The 23,010-nt window shown below is 39.6% G+C and overlaps 1 protein-coding gene across 2 annotated transcripts in view; it reads left to right on the forward strand.

Annotated features, from left to right (window-relative positions):
* FRMPD4 (FERM and PDZ domain containing 4) overlaps positions 1-23,010 on the forward strand; it is a 558,281-nt gene that overhangs the window by 293,212 nt on the left and 242,059 nt on the right. The window lies entirely within an intron of this gene.

Below are 23,010 nucleotides of genomic sequence, written 5' to 3' on the forward strand. Positions count from 1 at the left end.
GTCCTTTGGTCCTTTTGGAGTGGTTATTAAGTTTTAGCATCTTGAAGAATGACAATCCAGGGTTGCTGTACCAAAGATCATCCATGACAAACTGCATGGCTGGTAGTTTGGGCTTCACAGTGGATTTGCCTCTTGTGCTAAATTTCTTTCAATGCGCCATAGGGTACTTTTTTACTTATTCGTAGCACATCATTTGAAGCACAGAAAAATAGTACCTTTTGTCCCTTATCTGGTGTAAGGTTTTCTTCTTACTGAGAATTCGAATTTTGCAAAAGAATGTCAGTTTATGGGGCGCCTGGGCGGCTCAGTCATTTAAGCCTCTGCCTTTGGCTCAGGTACTGATCCCAGCGGGGAGCCTGCTTTCCCTGCTCCCTCTGCTGCTCCCCCTGCTTGTGCATTCTCTCTCTCTCTCTGTCAAATAAATAAATAAAATCTTAAAAAAAAAAAAAAAGAAAAAAGAATGCCTGTGTGTACCTGAAGGTAAAGAAGACCTAAGAAGAAGAAGGTCCACTTACGGAGAGAACTGGGCAGGGCAGCGCTGACAGTCCCCTCTTCGTACTCCATAACTGAGGGTCCTAAATTTGGTTTAGATTGACCTTTGGTAGAAGTGGACATTGAAGCCTATGTCTTACTCAGGCCTGTGCACCCATTCCCTCTTTATGGAAAGCATTTTCTTGAGGTTTGACCATGGCCTAAAGCTGCACTGTCTCAGCTCTAAAGTGTTTCCTCAGGGAGCCCCTCACTGATCACTTCTGAACAGTCCGAAGTGCAAGTTCCACCTCAGCACCTGTTAATCCCTTTATCTTTATCCATTGCAGTGAACCTCCCAAATATTCTGCCTTAGGGATCCATTGTTACGTAACGAATTATCCTAAAATCTCGTACTTGAAAACAACCGACGTTTATTCTTAGACGATTTCTGTTAGTTGGAGATTTGGGCATTGCCTGACTTCGCTCTTTGGCTGAGGGTCCCTCACAAGGCTGCCATCTGGGTTTCAGCCGTGGCCATAGGCATCTCAGGTTTTAATTGGAACAATTATTCTTCCACGATCACCTCCCGGACTCTCGGTAGGATTCAATTCCACCATGTTATTCAAGTGATGGTTTTAGTTCTGCTGCCTATGGGCCAGAGGCTACCTGAAGCTCCTCCCTCAGATTCCCTGTAGCACAGCCCATGACATGGCAGGTGGTGTCATCAACATGAGCCAGCTTGCAACAGTGAGACGGCCAGCGTGATGGAGGCCGTCATTTTCTAAAAGCTCATCTCAGAACTAAAATGCTAACACTTCCATTGAATTCTATCACCATAAGAAAGTCACTAAGTCCTGTCCACACTCTGGGGTTGTGAATTCCACAAGGACATGGACTGTAATCATGTTGAAGATAAACACTGTTGGCAGCCATCTTAGAAGCAGAGACCTACATACCTTATATTATTGATTATTTTACATCTTCACCTGCAGAAACCAAAATACAAACTCAAGGAGCCGCGCTGGCAGTTTGCCTGTTATGTTCACTGGTAAATCTCTATGGTTCCGGGAATGTAGGGAAATCCAAGGTATTCGTTGCATGTTGCGTTTTATAAAATAAAGGAGGTTTTGAAGTGAATGTTAGTATAATTTTTCTCAATGTTTACACTGCAGCATTGCATCCTTCTTCTGAAACAAATTGATACTCACTAATAACGTCTTGGATCTCTTTCCCGCCCCCCCCCCCAATAATAATCCCTGTTTGCATTCTAAGCCTCAGCCATGTGGAACTTCAGTTCCTCCATCATACCATAGTTTTATACCTGAATCTTCACAGAAACAGATTCCCCATTGAAAATTCTCTTGTTCCCATACTAGTTAGAAGTACATTTTTCATTCCTCTATCTGTTATCTATGAATCTTCAGATAATATGCTTAATCCTTTTGTTATTTTTTCACAGACTGAGTATCTACCCATTGACACTTAACTTGATTATTTTAAGGATACTAATTCACCTAGCCTTTCCTGAATAGTACCTTATAAGAGTTTTCCTTTTTTCCCTCCATCTCACATCTCTTCTTCCCTTATGTTATTTTAAAGAGTAGCAGCATTTCATTACCTGACTTTTTGAGATATATTGTTTTCTGTTATCAATTATAAATATGAATAGTTAGAAATCATTAACCTTTCTTTATTCTTAGTAGTTTCTTTATAATGATACTTCAGAGTTTAATGCTTTGTACATATTAAAAATTCCTGAGCCCTATTAGGAAATTGTCCTACAATAGATTATATGTTCTTCATCTCCTACTACCTATCTCACTTAGGGTTCCATAGTCAGCATTGTGTAATATTATCTTTGTAGGGTTTTCTAGCTTGAGAAATTAATTTGGTTCCCAGTGAGAATGACTTGTTTTCATGTGTTTATCATAAATTCATATTTCTTTGTCTTGTGAATCAAAGTTCATTCCATGATTATTCTTTTTAGTTGGGGGGTGGTAGCCTTTTTCATAATGATTTGTAAGCACTCTTTTTATATTATGGAATCCATTCTGTATTGCCAACGTTTGTTACCATTAGGTTATCCCAGTTTGCCACATATTTTTGTATGTTCTTTATTGTTTTTGTTTTAAGATTTATTTATTATGTGCGCTCAGCACAGAGCCCCGCGTGGGTCTAAATCCCCTGACCCATGAGATCATGATCTGAGCAGAAACCAGGAGTCAGACTCTAACTGCATGCCCCAGGCACCCCTTTATTATGTTTTGATATAAAAACTATGTTCAATTTTCATACAGACAAATGTATCAGTCCTGTTTTTCGCTCAAATATATTCTCTTCGTATATACTAAGCTCTTTACTGTGAACATATATTCAAACTTATTTTCTTTACATTTAGAGTGATTTTCTTTATTCTTACCTGCCGGCAGGGTTTCTCAGACCTGGCACTGTGAATTGTAGAATGTTCAGCAACATTCTCAGTCTTTACTTAACAGATGCCGCTTAGCAACCCCTTCTTCTCCCAATACTGAAAATTGCTTCCAGATATTGACAGATGTCCCTGGATGGGATTAAGTGGACAAAATAGTCTACAGGTAAGAACTGCTGTGCTAGAATAATTGGTCATGTAAAAACAGAGCTTCCCCCCCCCCTTTTTAACATGAGGCCTCATGCTCAGGTTTTTTGCACCCCATAATAGAAAGTTTGTGACCCTTTGATAAAAAGTCAAATCCCTACATAGTCAATAAAGCACAGTTTAACATGTGATACATTTTGTGAGTGAAAATTTAAAATCGCCTTTTAACTCATTTAAGCACGTCCTCGATTGCCTGGTGTTTAATGAACATGTTACGATTACATAGGGTTTTTAAAATCAGCCTTTTTCAGCTCTGGTTTAAGTTAACTAATAACTAATGGTAATCACAGTTTCATATATAGAAAGTTAACTGCATTTTTCCACGTTGTGATTTGACAATCAGCCACAGAGGGTTGTGAAAACAATATTTCAAAAAGGGAGATTTCAAGTAAGTATGTGCATCATTAATATAATTAGGCATCCTCATTCGTTCAAGTTTCATTGGTTACCTTCTGACTTCTGATAATTGTCATTGTTTAAAAAAAAAAAAAATGTTGACCACCTAGCTAAGCTTTCAGGAGCAAGGAAGGAGTTCATTATCTTGCAGTTTGTTTTTGTAATTGAAGTCCTGGGCAGCACAGAATAGTGCAGAGTAAAAAGCAATCCATTTCTTCTGCCTCGGAAAGGAGATAAATAGGATTAAGCCTGGAGGTTGTCATCTCCTCTCCTCCCTGGACACAACAGTGCCCCAGGGTACAAATGATTTCCCCGGGTCTGAAATTGTGGAGATTGAATTGGCCTCTTCCTGCTGGTGGACAGGTTAGCCAAAAATCATAGTTACATCTTCTGAGTTAACTGATCAAAGGGGGGTGAGCAACTTCTGCACTTTAGAGCCAACTTAAGGGTAACCACAAATGGACTTTGGTTCGAAGAAATTGAGTGGCAAGAAGAATCTAGTGAGAATGAAGATGTTCCAAAAAGCGTGAGTCCAGAAATCCAATTCTATCAACAATACTTTCTAAAAGCTTTCTATGTTGAAAGTATAAGCGGACATTAAAGTTGGACTTACTCTTGTTCTCAAGTAGGTTACAGTGTATTTGGAAAGAAGACAAGTATTTGAAAAGTTAAACAATAACTTAGCAGGATCTTAGCAGGAGCGGGAGAGATGGCATGAAAATACATCTGTAATTGCCAGCCTGGTGATGTCAGACTTAAGAAGGGCTTCAGGGAGTGGAAAGATACGAGGAGCCTGTGGAAAGCAGGGAGCTACTTTCACATAAGTGACAATCTCAGCGGGGTTTTGGAGAGGAAGATGAATGCATAGGGGAGGGGGAGGGGGGCCTTCCCAGAAGGTATACATTTATTTAGAAGCTTGTTTGTGAGACAATGGAAAGTGTGCTCCAGAGCAGAGAAGCTTTATGTGGAGGCAGAAAAGGAATGTTCGAGAGTGGTTGATGGGCCTGACTTGCAGAGAAGCCCTCAAGTTCAAGAAGATCTGTTCTCTGCAGGCCCTTGTCTACGTCAGCCTCTCTTCTAGCCCTGTCTCTTCCTGGTTTCTCTTCCTTCCTTGCTCGTGCTTGTGCGTTAATTTATATCAACTGAGTTGTGTTTTGAAGGCCCCGTGAGAATTGCTGTTCGGGCAGACCCTGTGCTGAGTACTTAACTCTCACTGTATTCAAGTGGATAATCTTGTAAATTTACAAAATTCAGAAATTGTTATGAGGGTGTCCAGGTTGGATTGACCTGGTGCTTGTGACTCTGTTTCCCTCTATCTCCCCATGTTGGTCTTTACTCCCCTTTCCTCTCAGTGCTAGCTTCCTCCTTATGCCAATTTCAAGATGCTGGCTGTGTACTTTGTGCTTGTCCGTGCTACAAAATATCAAAGTTAGGGAATGTATGTCTGACTTTAACTCTTCAGGTATTTTAATCCTTCCAGAAGCACCCAGGAATGTTCCCCTGCAGCCTCCCGGGTCTGAATTGTGTCATATACCCTTTCCTGAATCCTCCTCTCTCAGACTGGGAATGCTGTAGCTTGACTGGCTGAGGCTTTGCTTTGGAAACCACATTCCCACAGGAGTCATGGTTTGGACTTGACTGGTCTTAATCACTTTTGGCCATTCTTGGTGTGGGATTGGCACATGGCAGCCACTCAGTGGAATGTCGGAAGGGATGTCTGTGAAAACCACAAGGTCCAAGTATTCATGGTCTAACTGTGGTACAAACATAGAACTTCGTATACAAAGTTTACATTTATAAACTGTCTTTGCTGTTCTTGCATATTCCTTCCTCCATGTGAATTTTAGGAACTTTTAGTTAAGTGCCATCGAAAGTCTTTTTCAGATGTTGAATGAAATTTTAGTTAAAATAAGAGAAGAATTGACCCTTGACGGAGATTTTATCCTAAGCCTCCTTGAACACAAACCACGGTACTCTGGTCTCTTAATATCTGTTAACCCGTTAAACTTTTATTCATGTTTGGTTCTTCTGGAATGATTTCTTCACAGCATATGTTTTTCAGTAGATCCATGCCAAGATATTTTATAGTATTACTAGCTCCTGGAAACAGGATTTGTTTTTCTATTACGTATTCTGACTGGTTAGAATGCGGTATTTGAGGCATTTGAGGTCTTATTGATGGTTGTTTGCTAATCTTGTCCCTAGGCTCCTGCCCAATTCTCATATAATTTGTAATTACGCATTGATTATCTTGACTAATATGTTATCCTTAGGTAATGGAAATTTCGTCCCGTACTTTATAATCCTAAAGCCTCGTACTAATTTAAAAATCACTTCGCTAGGTGGAATGTCTAGTACAATGTTGCCTAAGTGTTGACTATATGCTGGCAGAGAGATTTTCAGCTCTATCTGGATATTCACTGCAATACATCTGAAATGCAACTACAGACTAGATTTTTTTTCTGTTCCTTTTTAGTGTATACCCATTTATTGACATAGGAGAATTCCTTCTTTGTTTATTATAAATTTTCATTATGAATTGGTATTAAAGTATACTATATGCTCATATTGCTTTTATTGGGATTATTTTTACATCTGAATTCATAAATAAATTTTTTAATTTTTTTTCTAATGTTACTTTTCTTTGGTTATGGTTCATAGGTATGCTAGCTAGCCTCTGATACAAGTTGACAGGCTTGACATCTTTTGACTGCTCTATAGCACATTTATTCTAAGACAGGAATGAATTTAGTAGAATTTTAGTCTCTGTCCTGTAAAATCACTAGGCTTAGTTGGAGTTTTTGTCGGAACTTGTATTACTGGTTTAATTGCTTTTATCTTCACTCCTCTATTAAATCTTCTATTCATTCCTTCGTAGAAATTTATGTCCTTGATTTTATATTTTTTGGCTTAAATTTGTATAATAGTGTTTTCTAATAATTTCCGAAATCACTATAGCATCTGTAGTTATACCCTTTGTTTTAAATATTATTATTTTTGTGTTCTTTTTCCCTCTTTGTAGATATTTATGTGTTTCATTACACTTTCATAGAACCAACATTAGATTCATTGATCTGTGGGAATTCGGTTGTTTTTTATCTCCCATTTTAACTTTTTTCATCTTCTTGTTTTGGCTCCATTTGGCATTTTCTAGCTTTAACCGTTGATTACTTCATTTATTTTTATTTTTTTCTCTTTTTTAAAAGAAATAGCAATATTTATTTACTATTTTAGTTCATCTAGCTAATTTCAGTCTAGACTGATATTCACTTAAATTCCCTTCTATTTATTGTATAATATTTCTCTCATTCTTCTATAATTTAGAATTATTTAGACATATATTTTTATCTTAGAACACTTGGAAATTGAAGTCTTTTTTGATTTGTTGCATTGTGATGATTGGTTATGGGCATCAGATATTTGATATTAAGAGGGAATTATTTTGTCCTAGTACATGATGATTTTCTTATAATCTGAATATCTGTCTTTCAGTAGATGAGTTGAACTGATCCGTATTTTTTAGGGTATTGAGATATTTTGCCTTCTTTGGTTGTGTTTGTATTTTTATGTTTTTTATTTTCTGATTTCTGTTGGCTTGATTGTATTTTGTTTGTTCCTTTTTTACTGCTTGGAAGCTATACCCTACAATTTTTAGTATCTATGCTTATTTTTTTCATAATTAGCAAACATACATTGATATTTTTCTACTAAAATCTAAAGGTATTCTGTATTTGCTCTAACAAGACACTTTAGTTTGTGTTCATTTTCCCAATCCGGCACCTACTCTCAACTCCCTAAATAATACTACTTTGAGTCTAGAATTTTCTTTGCAAGTTTTTATTATACCCACAAACACACAGACACACACATTTTCACACTTGTATTTCAAACAGTATTTATTTAGTTTGAACAGTTTATTTTCTTTTTCATTCCTTTCTCTTCCTGTATGTATCACCCCTGTCTACCTTTTATGAATTTAAGGCATCTTGGCCTCAGTTCTTATATTCTGCCCTTATGGCTGGCATTATCAGTTTAAAACTTTTTGAGTTTTACTGTGTCTGAAAATGTCTTTCTTTCATACTTATTTTTGAATGACGGTTTTGGCTCCTAGGTTTCTTCCCTTCCTAAACTTTCTCTGTGTAGTCAGCTCATTAAAGGTATTACTCCATTGTGTTCTGGAAAGTGGTCTTCATCTATTTGTGTGTCACAGGTAATCTGCCTTTGCCTCTTTTACATTCATGATGCTCTCATTCCACTTGATTTTGTGAAGTTTTGGAATGAAGTCTCTGAGACTCAAGTGATCTTTTCCTATGAGTTTATACACTTTACTCTTTCCTACAGTTCACTGTGAAACTAGTCTATATTATGCTCTCAAAGGCCATTGGTTACCTATAATTAGAAAGTAGAATCAGAGTTTGTTCTGTGAGTTCTGTTCAAACTCAAGGATGAAAATGTATTGGTAAAAAATGATGTGAGATTACCTCCATCAGTCTTTTACCTAATCTTGAAAATGAGGGATAGAAATAGATAAATCAATGCTTCCTCTTGCCTTTTGAGATTTATTATCTAGTGATTTGCCAGCTCTAAAAAGAATTAAAATCTCTGAGTTATAGGCAACTATATTATTTAACAACTGATAATATCAGGAAACCTATCCATAAAAGATTTTGAGATGAACTTATGACTAAAATTATCCCTACTGTTTGAGGAAAGTTACATAAGTCATTTTAAACAGACCCAGCACACAAATACAGTGAAATGAGAAATCTGAGAGCTTAATATCAATGAAGTGGTCTTTCTCTATCATCCTTTATGCTCTCTGGGATTCTATATGAAATTGTACTATCTCCTTGGTCATTAAAGTAAGCTATCCCATTAACAAATTTTGGGCGATAGTAGATTTATAGACTCATATGCTCATGCATGATTCCTAATGAGGCTATGGACAAAGTGAAGCTTTTTCTATTTCAGACAGAAGGAAGCCTCAGAGAGATTCAGGTTGTCTGTCCAATAAGAGTTGTTGGGTGAAGCTCTGCACTGTGAGTTTAGTTTAGAACATCACAAAGACTTGTCAGTGGTAGGATCTTAACCATATTTGCTTAATGAGTGGGGGATCAGGGATTCTGTTGTTAAGCCTCAGGCACTTTCTACTTTCTGAGATGCATTCAGTTATATGCCATTATACAACCGGTTTGGAGGAGGCAGGAATCAGAACTTGTCTATATCAAGGAGCTTTACTAAACAAAAGGGGAAGAGGAATGCAATGAGGTAGAAATTATTTTTTCCCATGTATAAATAAGGAAGCCAAGTCTTAGTGTTGGGAGACAATTCTCCTTGGATCTCTCACCTTTCCGCATTGTCTTTCGACCAGAGACACTGATTAATCTTTATATAAAATATCCTTACAAGATTGTTTGTATAGAGAAGAAACTTGGCCAACAGGGCAGTTACTCCATACAGAGTAAAGATAAGTTTGTGTCTTATCAATTATAACTATTAAGGTAATAGTTCCCGGGGCGCCTGGGTGGCACAGCGGTTGAGTGTATGCCTTCGGCTCAGGGCGTGATCCCGGCGTTGTGGGATCGAGCCCCACATCAGGCTCTTCCGCTATGAGCCTGCTTCTTCCTCTCCCACTCCCCCTGCTTGTGTTCCCTCTCTCGCTGGCTGTCTCTATCTTTGTCGAATAAATAAATAAAATCTTAAAAAAAAAAAAAAGATAATAGTTCCCTCCAGGCGAAGATCAGAAAGTCTTTACTGTCCATTATAAAAGATTCAAGTTCCCTACATTCGGTGTTCCTGTCCTATAATGAATTATGGGCAGGTAGCATCTGATCTCTTTGTGTCTCCCACTGGGATTTATGGGTCTGCAACTGGCACAAATTGTGGTACTCTAGCTATTGCTATACCTGTTAGTAAGAAATTCTTTTTATGTTTGAACCAACTGTCCAATGTCTTGTGCAAGGAAATATGATCCTGTATCCAACTAACAGGTTACCTTGCTGAGAGAGTTAAATCTCTGACCTTCCACAGTTCATAAAACTTAAGAAGAGTCAAAATCATCTCACTAGGAAGTAGTGGGGTTTGAACCCATGTGCGATGAACCTTAGAGCCAACGCACCCAAAATTCCGCTTTGTACTGGTTCACATAGAAATAGGCAGGAATAATCTCAGCAAGAGCCCATTATGTAACTAAAATTGCGTTATTACTGCATTCTGAATGGATCAAGTCCAGACCTCATTTCATTCTCTATTATAATCCTTTCAATTCTATCCAGCCTGATTCAGCGGCCTAGGAGATGGGTCATTGACAATGTATGAGGAGTGGGCCAATGTCACCTGTCAGCTGAGAAGATGTTTCCATTGTGACTAGTCCACATTTTCTAATTAAGGCATTGTTTGTTCAAATGCATATTCTCAGTTGGTTCAACACAGCAAGTGGTTATTAGACATTGGAACCTTAATTTTAATTTGTTTGCCAAGTTTCCAAGAGGGAAGTTGAAGAGATGACGGAACAAGACAGTAGAAATTCCCACACGTGAACCAGAAAACCGCAAACTCCTTTTTCATCTTTGGAAAGTCAGTAGAATTCTCTAAGCTTAATTTTTTAACCTGATAAATGGTAATAATCATTTTAATGTGTTCCTATGAGGGTCTAATTGGAAAGGATGCCAGATTTACAGTGTAAAATATTGTTGGCCCAGTTACATTTGAATTTCAAATAATTATTTAGTATTGTATGTCACAAATACTGCGTGTGACATACACTAATTCGATGGCTGTGTACCTCGAATTCAATTTTAATTTGGTGTCCTATATTTTATTTGCAACCCTGGAGAAAGATAATATATATATTAAATCAACCCTGACTTGATTTCTGTTCAGATGGTTTATTAAGGAATTCTTCCCCGGAATAAACCACAGAATACTCGGAGTGGTCTGTATCAACAGATTGAAGGAAAATGGGAAACTGGATTCAGTTAGGAAATGGTCTTATTGGGGCGCCTGGGTGGCTCAGTTGGTTAAGCATCTGCTTTTGGCTCAGGTCATGATCTTAGGGTCTTGGGATCGAGCCCCATGTCAGGCTCCCTGCTCAGCGAGCAGTCTGCTTCTCCCTCTCCCAGTTAAATAATTTTTTTAAAGAATTAAAAAAAATGGTCTTATTGTGTTTGTGCTGCTATAACAGGATATCATAGACTAGGTAGCTGATAAATAATAAAAATTTATTTCTCAGAGGTTTGAAGTCTGGAAGTTCATAAGCATAGTTAGAAACAGATTCAATGTGTGGTAAGATCCTGCTTACCGGTTCATGGACACCAGTCTTCTCACTGTGTCCTCACATGGTTGAAGGACGAGACAGCTTTCTGGAGTCTATTACAAAAGGGCAGTAATGCCATCATCGGGTCTTCACCTTCTGGACTTAAATCACCTTCCAAGGGCCCCAGGTAACCTCCCAAAGGCTCCACCTTCTAATATCACCACATTAGGGGTTAGGATTTCAACAAACGAATTGGGAGGGCAGGGCACAATCCTTCCAACCATAATAACCCGAAGTGCTAGAGGACTTTTCTCCCCCAACGATCAGGGTCCAAATTCTAAGGACAGTTTTTTTTTCTCTATCATCTCACTCATTTAGCACATTAGATAGTATCTCTTCTCTATTTTATTTGCATATAACTGTGAAAAAATGAGCGAGCATTCCTTGAATCCAGAGAGGAACAGCTTCCTACTTACTATGGAATTGAAAGCCCAGCTGGAGACAAGTGTAAACATGCAATCTACAACCCATGAAGGGGCATCTCATGGGGGAATTACAGGGCATCATTTGGAAGTCCGTGATGTGCTACATGGCTTTGTGTGAACAATTGTGGCAAGAAGTTGAATGGCCTTAAACTGATGCCCAAATTGCACATTAAGACCCTGTAATTTTGAAGAAGTCTTCCCAGGATGCTGTGTGCTTTGCTTGGCCCATAAAACTCAATATTAAAATTAAAAATTGCTTACTGCAGAACTGGAAAAGAAAATGTGTATGGAAATCGTTGTTTATTTTATTTGATTGCTTTCTGCCTCTTTTCTTTCCTTCTGATAATACCTGCACAACTAAAGGATCTTCTAATGTAATCCTCACTCCTTTACACTCAAGTGTGAGACTCCCAGGTCCCAAAATGATTGGCTCTTGGGGAGAGCATTTTGCCACTGTCTTGTGCCTTCTTTATAGGTGAATAGGATAAAATGGAGTTGCAAATGGAAGAGGTCAAGAGTCTTTGGCAAGCCACATGGGAGATTGAATTTTGGTAACTGAGTGTTTAGGGAGGAAATGAACTTTGTAGGAACAAACCACAGAACAACTCAATGCACAGCTATTATCAACCACCAGGGCCTCTATGGAGACGATTACTTGAGACTGATCCATTGGTAGCATTTTGCTACAAAATGGTTAGGGAATATGTAGCTCCTTGATTCCTTTGGTTCAGATGTTTCCAAACGTAATGCAATAAGCTCGTTACAGAGCAGCAGAGCTTTCTAGAGCAAGCTTACCAACTAGCGTGCCACAAGTGCGTTATAAGTAGGGTGATCATATGTCACCGTTTGCTGGGACACTTTTTTGTTTATGCCTGCAGTGGCAGCATAATTATTAATACTTGCTCTATTTGTCACGGCACCTCTGCTCACTGAGCACAGCATGGTGATAAAATCTGCCGTGAAGACATGTGGATTTTTAGGTTGGAGTGGAAGGCAGGAGACAGAAAATTAGCATCAAGAATCCAAGGAAACCGAAATGGTGAATGCACATTTGACAAATGGAAGCTCTTGAGGCTCTTTCATATCCCGTCTAACCTGGCTCCGTGTGAAGAATATATAATGGAGACAGCTACGCAGTGAGATTTTACTTCGCCTTGCTTAGCATTCCCGACGTGAAAAAGTTCCGTAAAGATGGGTTTTAATGATGATGAGGGGTCATTTCAACCCTCACACCCTGCTGGTGGAAATAGAAAACCATGGAGCTGTTTTCAAAATCAAATGTACGTTCCTGAGAGTGTGAAACATAGAATGACCACGTGACCCAGAAATTCCTCTCCTCCCTGTCCACCCACATGAAAAGAATACATATGGACATTCACCAGCTTGCACGTGAATGTTCGTTGCGCCAGTCTTCATGAAAGCCAGCATGTGGCAACAACACAGACGTCCGTCAAATGAAGTATGGTTACACTAATTGTGGTTTATCCCTACTGTGGAATATTCTAAAGCCATGAAAAGGAGCAAACTACTGGTACCTTCTACCGCATGGCCAAACCTAGGGAACACGATCGTAACTGAAAGAAGCCAGTTGTAAAAGGTAGTGACACCTGTAATGTGTGATATATTCGAATTGTCTACCATCGGCAAATCCTCGGAGACAGGAAGTGTATTAGTTGTCTCCAGGGGCCCCAGAGCAACATCACGGGGAAGGCGTGTTAATGGGCACAGGGGTATTGTGGAGGGTGGTGAGAATGTTCTAAAAATAGCCAGTGGTGATGATTACAGAACTCTGTTAATATACTAAAAAGCACTGCCTTATACATGTTAAAGGTGGAATTTTATGGTATGTAAATCGCATCAATAATATGTCCTATATATATAAAATGCAAGCCACATATGTAAGTATAAATTTTATCTTGCATTAAGGAAGGTCAAAAGAAACAGGTGTAAATAATTTTAATAGTATAGCCTACTTCACTTAGTTTGTCCAGCAAGCCATCTCAACATCCATCACTATTTCTGAAATTACCGAAATATTTTACATTCATGTCCTTGTACCATCATATTAAAAGCCCAGCCTGTGTTACAGACTCACAAGGACCAGTCAATGCGCACTGACCCCATTTGAAAGACTCCAGTGTCACATGGGACTTGTGGCCACTGTGGTGGTGAGTGTGAACCTTACTAATGGTCATTCACAGCTGTTAGCTTCAGGCTTTTGTGTCTTCAGGATAATTAAGTTACATCACAAGGCCGAAATGTCCTCAGCTATTGCGGGATCTTAGTATAAGTGGAAGCAAAGAAAAGCATGATTTAATTGGGTTTTGTGTATTCTTAGGGCCAGCTTGTTTGTAACTTCTAGCACTATCTGTTACGCCTCCAAAATAAATTTGGGACGCAGCTGTTTTTGCTTGTGGGGGAAAATAGCAATCCCACAGCTCGCAACTGCTTCCATTCACATTTATAGTTTGGTCTTCCAGATACGTATGGCCCCGCCCTTGGGCGAGTTCGCTTTCTTTGAAGAAATTCAAGGTTTCATGTCATTTGCCTCAATTCCCCATTCTATAAAAATTGGCCTAATGCTCATCTCTGCACTAACTCCGCTTGGAAACTTGATTTTTCAATTTCCGATTTTCTGTCCCCCTGGCGGTTTGGATGCCCTCCTACCTGAACAGCGGGGCATAGAGTACATCTTAACTCCCTGTATATTATTCTGCTTATCCCCTAATTTGTGAGAGACACGGGATTTTCAATATCCTGTGGGGTGACCTGGGGGCTCCTTGTGAAACAGAGAAAGAGAAGAAATAACCTATGGGGACTCTGCTTCTCTCTTTCCCAAAGCAGAGAATTTCTAACGCTAGGAACAAAAGGTTGCAAAAGGAAAATTCTCGCCCAAATAAAAGCAGAAGAATGTCCGTCGTTAATTTTTTCAGTGTGTTTTTTTCTTCCCTGGACATTGACGTTCTGGGGACTTGAGGACAGACGTTTCACCTTGTCACTGTGTTGCATTGGTTTATTGTCCCCTTATTCTAGAAGTAAGTGTCCTGACCTTACTTGGGCTCAGAGTAGCTGCTTCAAGTCCTTTCCTGGTGCTTGTGCTGTGATTGCTTGCTGCACTTGTCCTTAAAAGTCCATATGGATCAGTAGTCCTGAGACACTGGAAAGATCTCATCGGCCACACTTGGAAAATAGGGGGAAATGAAAACTTCAGGGCCCCTTTAAAGATCTGGTGCTTCAGGAATTGTGTGTTAAGCAGCCGCCCTTCTTGTGATTGTCCTGTCTGCTTACCGTTGAGAATGCCAATGTCTTGAGAATGCTGATGTCGAGCATTTGATCCTATGGATATATCATCTTCTGCATTTGAGGGACTTTAAAAACAAATAGCAGTGAAATAGTGGGGGAACCTCTAGTTTAATAAGCTTTCAATAGCAGAAGTAGAGAAACACTGTGTTAATAGAGATTTTAGGATACTAAATCATTGGTTTTTGAAAGCCTATGATGTGGAAGACAGTCTTCTCCCACCTTCTCCATCCATTCTCTCCAGCCTTAATGTATGTGAAAGTTTGGTGGCAGATATCATTTTATCACCCTACTCTATAACTGAAGAAATTGTTACTCCAGGAGGATAAGTAATTTGTGCCACATTAACTGCTGATATGAGACAGCATTGAAATTGGAGTTGAGTTCAGCTGTGTTCGCTTGCTCAGTCCAGCGAGGTATAGCGGTGTCAATAGTGAGCTGGTGGTGAGTGAGTGTTGTCACCATCTTGTTTTGTATTATGAAGAGTATTTAATTGATGGCGGAGCATTTCCTGCTCTTACCCACCTGTATATGTAGCGCTTTGCCTAAAGGATTTTCCAATCGTAGCAAAGAAAGCAAGTTCGTACTGATCTCATGTGTTCTTATGTTTAATGGCATCTCTTGTCTGGAGCATAAAAATGGAAGATGGCTTATTACAAGGGTTCTTCAATGGAATGGTTTTGCTGCTGGTAATGTGACTCGGTCTTTGTTCCCAAGGATGAGTGTGGTCATGGGGGAGGGGACAGAGACAGAGAAAGAAATAATGTCAGTCTCTGGAGCTTGGAAGAGATCTGAGATGACTGTGTATGTAGATCAGTGGCTTAAGGATCTCTTGGTCAAGACTCTTCATTGGAATTGCAGCTTGCAATACATTTGAGGACATAAATAAATTTATGGACATATTTACAAAACAACCAAAAGTGCGGATGACAGATATTTTAGTTTGTATGTGTGATGGACTGTTGGCTGTTCTATGTATTTTATTAATATTATCCACCTTCCACTATAATGATTCACCCTTCTACTAATCAGTAACAATGTGCAATGTGGAAAATATTGCAATACGTAAACCACTACATGGAGCACACGTTTTTATGTAACCTAAGGTGCTTCCTGTGCGTGGAATAGATAATAAGTGTTGTTCAAATGGGAAGAAGATAATCAGCAATGCTGAAACTGATTGGAAAGACTGGATTCTGGCTCCCAAAGCCCTTCGTTGGGTCTTCTGAAATTCACAATGGTAGGTAGTAAGGAGACGTTCAAGCTCTTCCCCACGTGGTAGGTTTCTGGGTATTTTTTGAGAGCATTTGGAAGAACTGGTGGGCATCATGTCTGCTGGCAGGAAGGGAGCTCTTTGGCATTTGGTCACTGATGGGCAGAAATATCGATGTGATAAGGAGTCTGGGGCAATGTTCCACTGCAGAGGTTTTCTTGCCAAACTTGTGTTGGGTATTTCATTGCCAGTAGGAAAGCCTGGTCCCGTAGGGAATGGGACATTAACAAAACAGTCAAAGACTGAATCTGAGGCTGTCTTGGAGCTAGGCTCCTGTTGCTTTAAATTACTGAATTTAACAGTCCACTCCTAATTTAGCATTAGAAGGAAAGCCAGGATGGGAGCAGCAGGGATGAGCAAGGTGGAATTTCTTATCCTTGGCACCATTGACATTTGGAGAGAGAGAAATCTTTGTTCTGGGAGCTGTTCTTGGCAATGTAGGATGTTTTGCAGATTCCCTGGCCTTGAATCTGGATGTCAGTAGCACTGCCTTCCACACCCCCACATATGACAATCAAAAATGTTTATAAATAGGGGCTTCTGGTGGCTCATTCGGTGAAGTGTCTGACTCTTGATATCAGCTCAGATCCTGCTCTCAGGGCTGGGAGACCAAGCCCTGATTTGGGCTGGATACTTGGCGGGGAATCTGCTTGAGATTCTCTCTCCCTCTCCCTCTGCCCTTCCCCACCTCGCACTCACCTCTCTCTTTTTCTCTCTCTAATGTAAACAAATAAATCTTTAAACAAATATTTGTAAATTTTGCTATCTGCCCCTGGAGGGCAATGTCACCCTTGTTGAGAACCACTTGTCAACTAAGGAAAGCCCACAACTTTTAAAATCAACTACGTGCAAGAATCGGAAGTTCACAAGCAGCATGCCAAGTACAGGCTGTCTCTTCCTGTAGCTCTTCTGAGTCACAGCAAACACCTTGATAAGGTGCAAACTGCTAATACTTTTTTCTCCTTCCCCTAGAATCCTATTTCCTATACCTTCTGTGGTGAACTGTTTGTGACAACAAGATTTAACGTGATGTCTAAGAGAGGAAGAAGGTCAAATCCCTCTCTGCTGTAAGAGGAAACCGTGTTCCTATAGAACGAGTACACGAGGGTTTCTCGGTCATCAGGAACATGATGGGGGTAATGCTTGGTACTCTTCTCATAGGTTTCTGGCTCGTGGGAGGACACCTAATCATTTTACAGCTTAGCTCCATCGTGGATCCAGGGATTTATTCTGTTTAGTTACATGCAGAATAAATATGGAAATTGTAGTCTGCATCAATTCCTGGTGCTATCTTGTTTGAAGGAACAAAGACCCTGGCTGACATGTAAGGCTAAGGCATATCTGCTGGTATAATCAAATCAACATACTTTAAAAAACAGGCATCTTCCCTGTGGTGTTTACTTGATTTTCACCCCTTTTTGTTTCTTTGTTTTCTATTTTATTTCCTCAGACTAACTGTAGTATCGCTTTTAAATGTCTGCTTTTCCAATGTGGATCTGTCCTCCCAATGAGATTCCTGCTTTCACGTCTTCTGGGAAATATAATTCAGGTTTAGGTATCAACGGTGATAACTGTCCTTGTTTTACAAAGGTGATATTTACAGGATGGTAATTAATTGCATAAAACAAATATTGCATGAATGTCTTTAGAATCCACTGACTATGCACATCTAGGGAATGACGGAGTATTTGTGTATTCTGTTAATGAAAGTGGAAGTGTCTTCCTTCCAGATGAAACTAGCTTCTCTTAGAATTTATTGAGTGTTGCTACTCCCGATACATGAAATGATCTATGCAGTTGTGAGAACTTGGTTCTCTGTTTTAACAATAACTCCCTTCAGAGCTGAGAGTAATAGAAGTTTGTTCTTCGGAATTCATGTTGTTGGTCAATAAGAAGATGAGAGCATTTATAAGAAGTAATGAAGAAAAAAAACATACCTAATTCTTGGCCCAGAAACACCTCAATAAATAAAAAGGAACCATTAGTTTAAATAAACATTGCTAAATGTGTTTTGTAGTCTCGGCAAAGTCAACCAATCAGTTCACTTTTATTCTTTGTGAATTTTATTATTTATGCCGATGATGAAGATATCATGGGATGGAAAGTAAATAATATTCCTGACATATGCCTGAGAAATACTAAATTATTCAGATACATGGGTTTGCTTTTTTTTTTTCTATTAAGTTTTTTCTTCTTTAAGATTTATTTATGTATTTGAGAGAGAGAGAGAGAGAGCGGAGCGGGAGGGGGCCGAGGGAGCGGGACAGAATCTCAAGCAGACTCCACACGGAGCACAGAGCCTGCTGGGGTGTGCAACCTCATGACCCTGAGATCTCGACCTCAGCCCAAACCAAGAGTTGGCTGCCTAACTGACTGCACCACTCAGGCACCCCTCTATTAAGTTTTTAATTTCCAGTATAGTTCACAAGTTTGCTATTTTTTTTTTTAATGTAAGAAGGACTCATAGGAATTATTGCTTTGTTCGTGCAAATACAGGGGTCAGAGATCACTCACACTGAAATGACGGCATTTCTGTTTTGTATAGTCAGCATTTATATATTTGTTTTGAAGTTAAGTGATACGTTGAAGATCAAACATCTCCTGATTACATGAGTGGTGGAAGATAGAGCCGATCTCAACAACAATATTTTCCGGATTAGCGCCGTGCTGGTCCAAGAGACACCCTGCCCTTCTCTCCATGTGGAGCCGGTTTTGGGTTACACTCTGCTCTGGTTCCTACATACAACTCTGAACACCCCTCCTCTGTTCAGAAAGCTGTCTCTCCGACGGCCAGGCGATGTGTCTGCAAAACTCAAAGGAATTAATTCTCTGACCATTTTACATCTGCCTGAGCTATTCATTTATGCAGGGACCCATTGGTGGACCCTGTTATTTGAATTTCTTAGCAAAGTGATTTTAACAATACCTCTTTTAGCCAAATTGATTGCGGTTATCCTCGTGCTCTCTGGGAATCATTTTTGCAGAGATTAACTATGGAATTAAAACAATGCACTGTATTTTGCATCCAGAAGTCTCTTATCTAAAACTTCCCTACTCTCTTCCCAGTTGAGTAGCTTTATACAAGTTGCTTGAACTGTTTGATCCTCACCGTCCTCACTTAAGTGAGAGTAATCATTTTAACTGCTCTATATTTCCATATTGCACGTATTTGCAACAGTCCTACATCTCAACATAAAAGATAATACTGTCATTTCTTAGTAATTGAAATTGTGTTAGAAGAATGGCTAGACATGTGGAATGAACCATAAATATATTTCTTAATCTAATGAAAATATAATACTGACATAAATCCTACAAGTACCAATAACAATGCTATTCATTTATATATATGGCTTCCATACCTATTATTTCCTATGATTCTCACAGTCCTGTGCAAATATTAGGAGATTGTATTTGGTCATGTTTGACTAATGAAATAAGAGAGGCACAGTTTGCATAAACTGGGGCTATAATGGAGAAATCTCAAATGAACATTTATTAAGCACCTGCTGTGTGTCATGCTTGAACTGACGATACGTATATCATTTTTATTGCATCAGAGTTTATGCTTGTCAGGGGAGTATGAAATACTTATTAGTATTCCCTACAGTTCTAAAATTGGAACCCTTTTGCATATGTTTTAAGAGGAGGGAATTCAGGAACTATTTTACATTGAGTAATTTTCCCTGCACTTGGTGACACGTGTGATGTTTTGTTCCAATGGGTATGGCTGATTCTGCTTAGTGCATTAATTTGAACAATGTTCATAGCCTTCTTACAGGCATCCTGTACACTGACCACTCAGTGAGTCTATGTGTAGTTCCACCAATTAGTGTCTAGTCTTTTCTTGGATTCGACTTCAGTGGTTCACTACTCCATATCCTTAATTATAGGCAGTGCTGTTTATTTGATCTGGCACTCTATTTCCCTGTGAATAGATTTTCTAAATTCGTAGTAGTTATTTTGGGGGAGAGACGGATGTATTATTTAAAAGCCAAAGGAATGATTTTTAAAAAAAAGAAAAGAAAAGAAAAATTGGAGCCAAAGACAGGAAAGTAAAATATGGACGCTGTTCGAATTTGGTTCCATTGCATGTTATAGGAGATTAGTATTCATCCAACAGGAGTGTAAAAGGGTAGAAGTCTAACTCACCTGCTAACGTTTGGTAGGACGAGGTTTGGATGGACCCCTACCTTTCATTCTGCCCCTGCGGTGATTTTCTCCTAATCTCAAGTTCAGTTGATACGCTAAGATGTCCTGTGATCTGAGCACAATGACCTCTGCTCTCCAGCGAGCAAAAGAAGGATGGAGAGAGGAATAAGGAAGTACAGATGGGATGCGCCTCCTAGCATCACCTATGTTTCTGGGAAATCCCACTCAACACTTTCCCGGCAATCCCACTGGCCAGAACGTAATCTCATGGCCTCAACAAGTTCCGAAGCTGGACATGTGGTTTTCTTCGCGCACGTGTTACAAAAGAATTAAAGAGAGATTATTTTACTATGTAAGAAGGGAAGGTTCCTATTCGGAAACAGAATCTGCCATACTTTCCCCCGAATAAGTAACACTCTGTTTAATGGAGATAAAATGTTTGAGGGGGATTTCTTTGCCCTTAGTAATTCCCACCAAAGCAATGAAAACCTCCACCTTTGTTCTGGACTCAATGCTGTACAATTTATCTAAGTTAAGGAGAGATATAAATGAAGAAAGTACATTAAGCAAATGGCTATTCACCTCACTTAGCGCAAAAACCACACTCCTCTAAATGACAAATGGAGATGTCCCTCCACGAAATGGTCTGTTACATCCCCTCCTGCTCATTCTATTTCAGACACAGTAACCTTGAACCTACCAAGCAGGTGTCTGCCTTAGGATGTGTTCCCTGGGTGCTCCACTGGACCTGAAATGATTCCTTGGGACTTGCTTATTTCATTCCTTCTCATCCTTCAAGGCTTGCCTCAAAATTTCCTTTTTTAGTAAAACCGATTATGATATTATGATTTATAGATAGAAATATGTATTAGGGGGCACCTACATGGCTCAGTTGGTTAAGCATCTGCCTTTGGTTCAGGTCATGATCCCAGGCCCTGGGATGGAGTCCTGCGTTGGGCTCCCTGCTCAGCATGGAGTCTGCTTCTCCCTCTCCTTCTCCACCCCCCCGGCTCATGTTCTCTCTGTCTTTCTCTCTAGCGCTCTCTCTCTCAAATAAATAAATAAAATCTTTAAAAATATACACGTTTGTGTGTGTGTGTGTGTGTGTGTGTGTGTGTATTTGGTCTTCATCCCCCTTTCTGCCAGAGAGCTCATAAAACCCTGTATAATAAGAGACATGAAATTGTCTCTTTATGTTAACGATGTCAGTTTTGGAAAGCACCTGTGGATGGGTGCTAGTTGTCAAGTGGCCCAACCATGTAATTAGAGGGTTGCACTTTTTTTTTAATTTTAATTTTTCATGTAAATTCCAGTTAACGTACGGTGTAAAAGTAGTTTCAGGCATACAATTTAGTGATTCAAGACTTCCATCCATCGCCTGGTGCTCATTAGGACAGGTGCACCCCTTTATCCCCATCACCTGTTTCCCCCATCCCCCCCCTCCCCATAAGGATTGCACTTTCAGTGCCATCTCCCTGACCTCCAATGAGGGCAGAAGGCTAGAGGTTGAGTTCAATGGCCAGTTATTTCATCTGTCATGTCTGTGTAATGAAGCCTCCGTAAACTTCCAGAAGCATAGGAAGGGTTTGGAAAGCTTCCCTGTCGGTGAATATGTAGGCATGGTCTGGAGAGGGCATGGATGCTCCGAGTACTTTCCTGATGCCTTGCCCTATGTATGTCTTCCGTGCGGCTGTTCCTGAGTCATATCCTGTATAATTAATTGGTAATCAAGTAAGTAAAATGTTTCTCTGAGTTCTGTGTCCTGCTCCAGCAAATTAATCGAATCCAAGCGGGTGATTTTTGGAACCACAGATCTACAGCCGGTGAGAGGCACAGATGACAACTTGGACTTGCCTGTGGCATCTGAAATGGGCAGGGAGTGGGCAGTCCGGTGGGACTGCACCCTCAAGCTTTGGAATCTGATGCTGTCTCCCTGTAGATAGTGGCAGAATTGGGTTGAGGTCTAGGATATCCAGCTGGTGTGGGAAAATTGCTTGTTGGAGAGGCCTCTGTAATTGGGTGTCAGAATCGTTAGTCTACCTTGATCTAGAGGTCGTAGACTGCAGGCTTTTCTTCATTGTGTTCCATCCCTCATGACAGAATTAAGTGACAGCACTTTGCCTTTTTTCAGATTGTGTGTATAAAATGGGCAAAGAACGTCCTTCGGCTCAGTAATCTTCGCTTTACCTGAGATACTTCTCCCGCTTGTTTCAATGTGAAGGGAGGAGAGAGGAATTTCACAGAGAATATGTCTCTAAAGGACAGGGACTAAAACGGCATCAGTTTCACAAATTTTGGCTGATGCCTATTTCTATGTATATACAATTAGACTCATAGGATGAAACCAAGGGAAATGTCTATTTAAATATGTAATGTCTTTGTATCTAATGTTTAAAACTGTTTTCGCTGTCAGTTTTTAGTTTTTGTTGTAAAAATACCGTTTTCACATGACATATCCCTTTTACCGTCCCACCGTTGATATCTTAGTGATGTGTGTGTCTCTGCACGTGTGCATGAGTGTGAATTCTCTTTACTTTTCTCTTCTCCATGCTTGTGTGATAACAAGTCTTAACATACTGAATAAATCCTCCACATTATTCTCAGTGTCTAGACTCACGAGTTAACTTGTTTATTTTTTCTGGAATGTTTCTCATCTTCCCCTGGAATATTTATCACTGTGTGCTCCGTTCCTTCTCTCTCTTCTTTTCCTCCTAGTCTCCTACCTTCTTTCCGCGGTTTTAGCAGGAGACTCTGTAGGAATGCTATCAGAACTAATGTCATATAATTTTCTCAGTTGGATATTCTCTCATCCGCTAAGCCCTTTTGCCTCATTTACAACGATAATTGTCAGTGAAAATCAGCCCTTAAATGGCAAAACTAAAACCAATAAGTACTGCCGTATCTGACTATATGACCCTGACGAGAAAACATCTGTATCTGTACAGAACAAATACAAATTGCTGATTTTTGCAAAATCTCCCATTTAAATTGTTATTCGTGAATGAGTGGTAATTTCGACTGTTTTCCTAAAGCAGTTTATTAT

The sequence above is a fragment of the Ailuropoda melanoleuca genome, chromosome X (assembly GCF_002007445.2).
Source record: "Ailuropoda melanoleuca isolate Jingjing chromosome X, ASM200744v2, whole genome shotgun sequence".
NCBI lineage: Eukaryota > Metazoa > Chordata > Mammalia > Carnivora > Ursidae > Ailuropoda > Ailuropoda melanoleuca.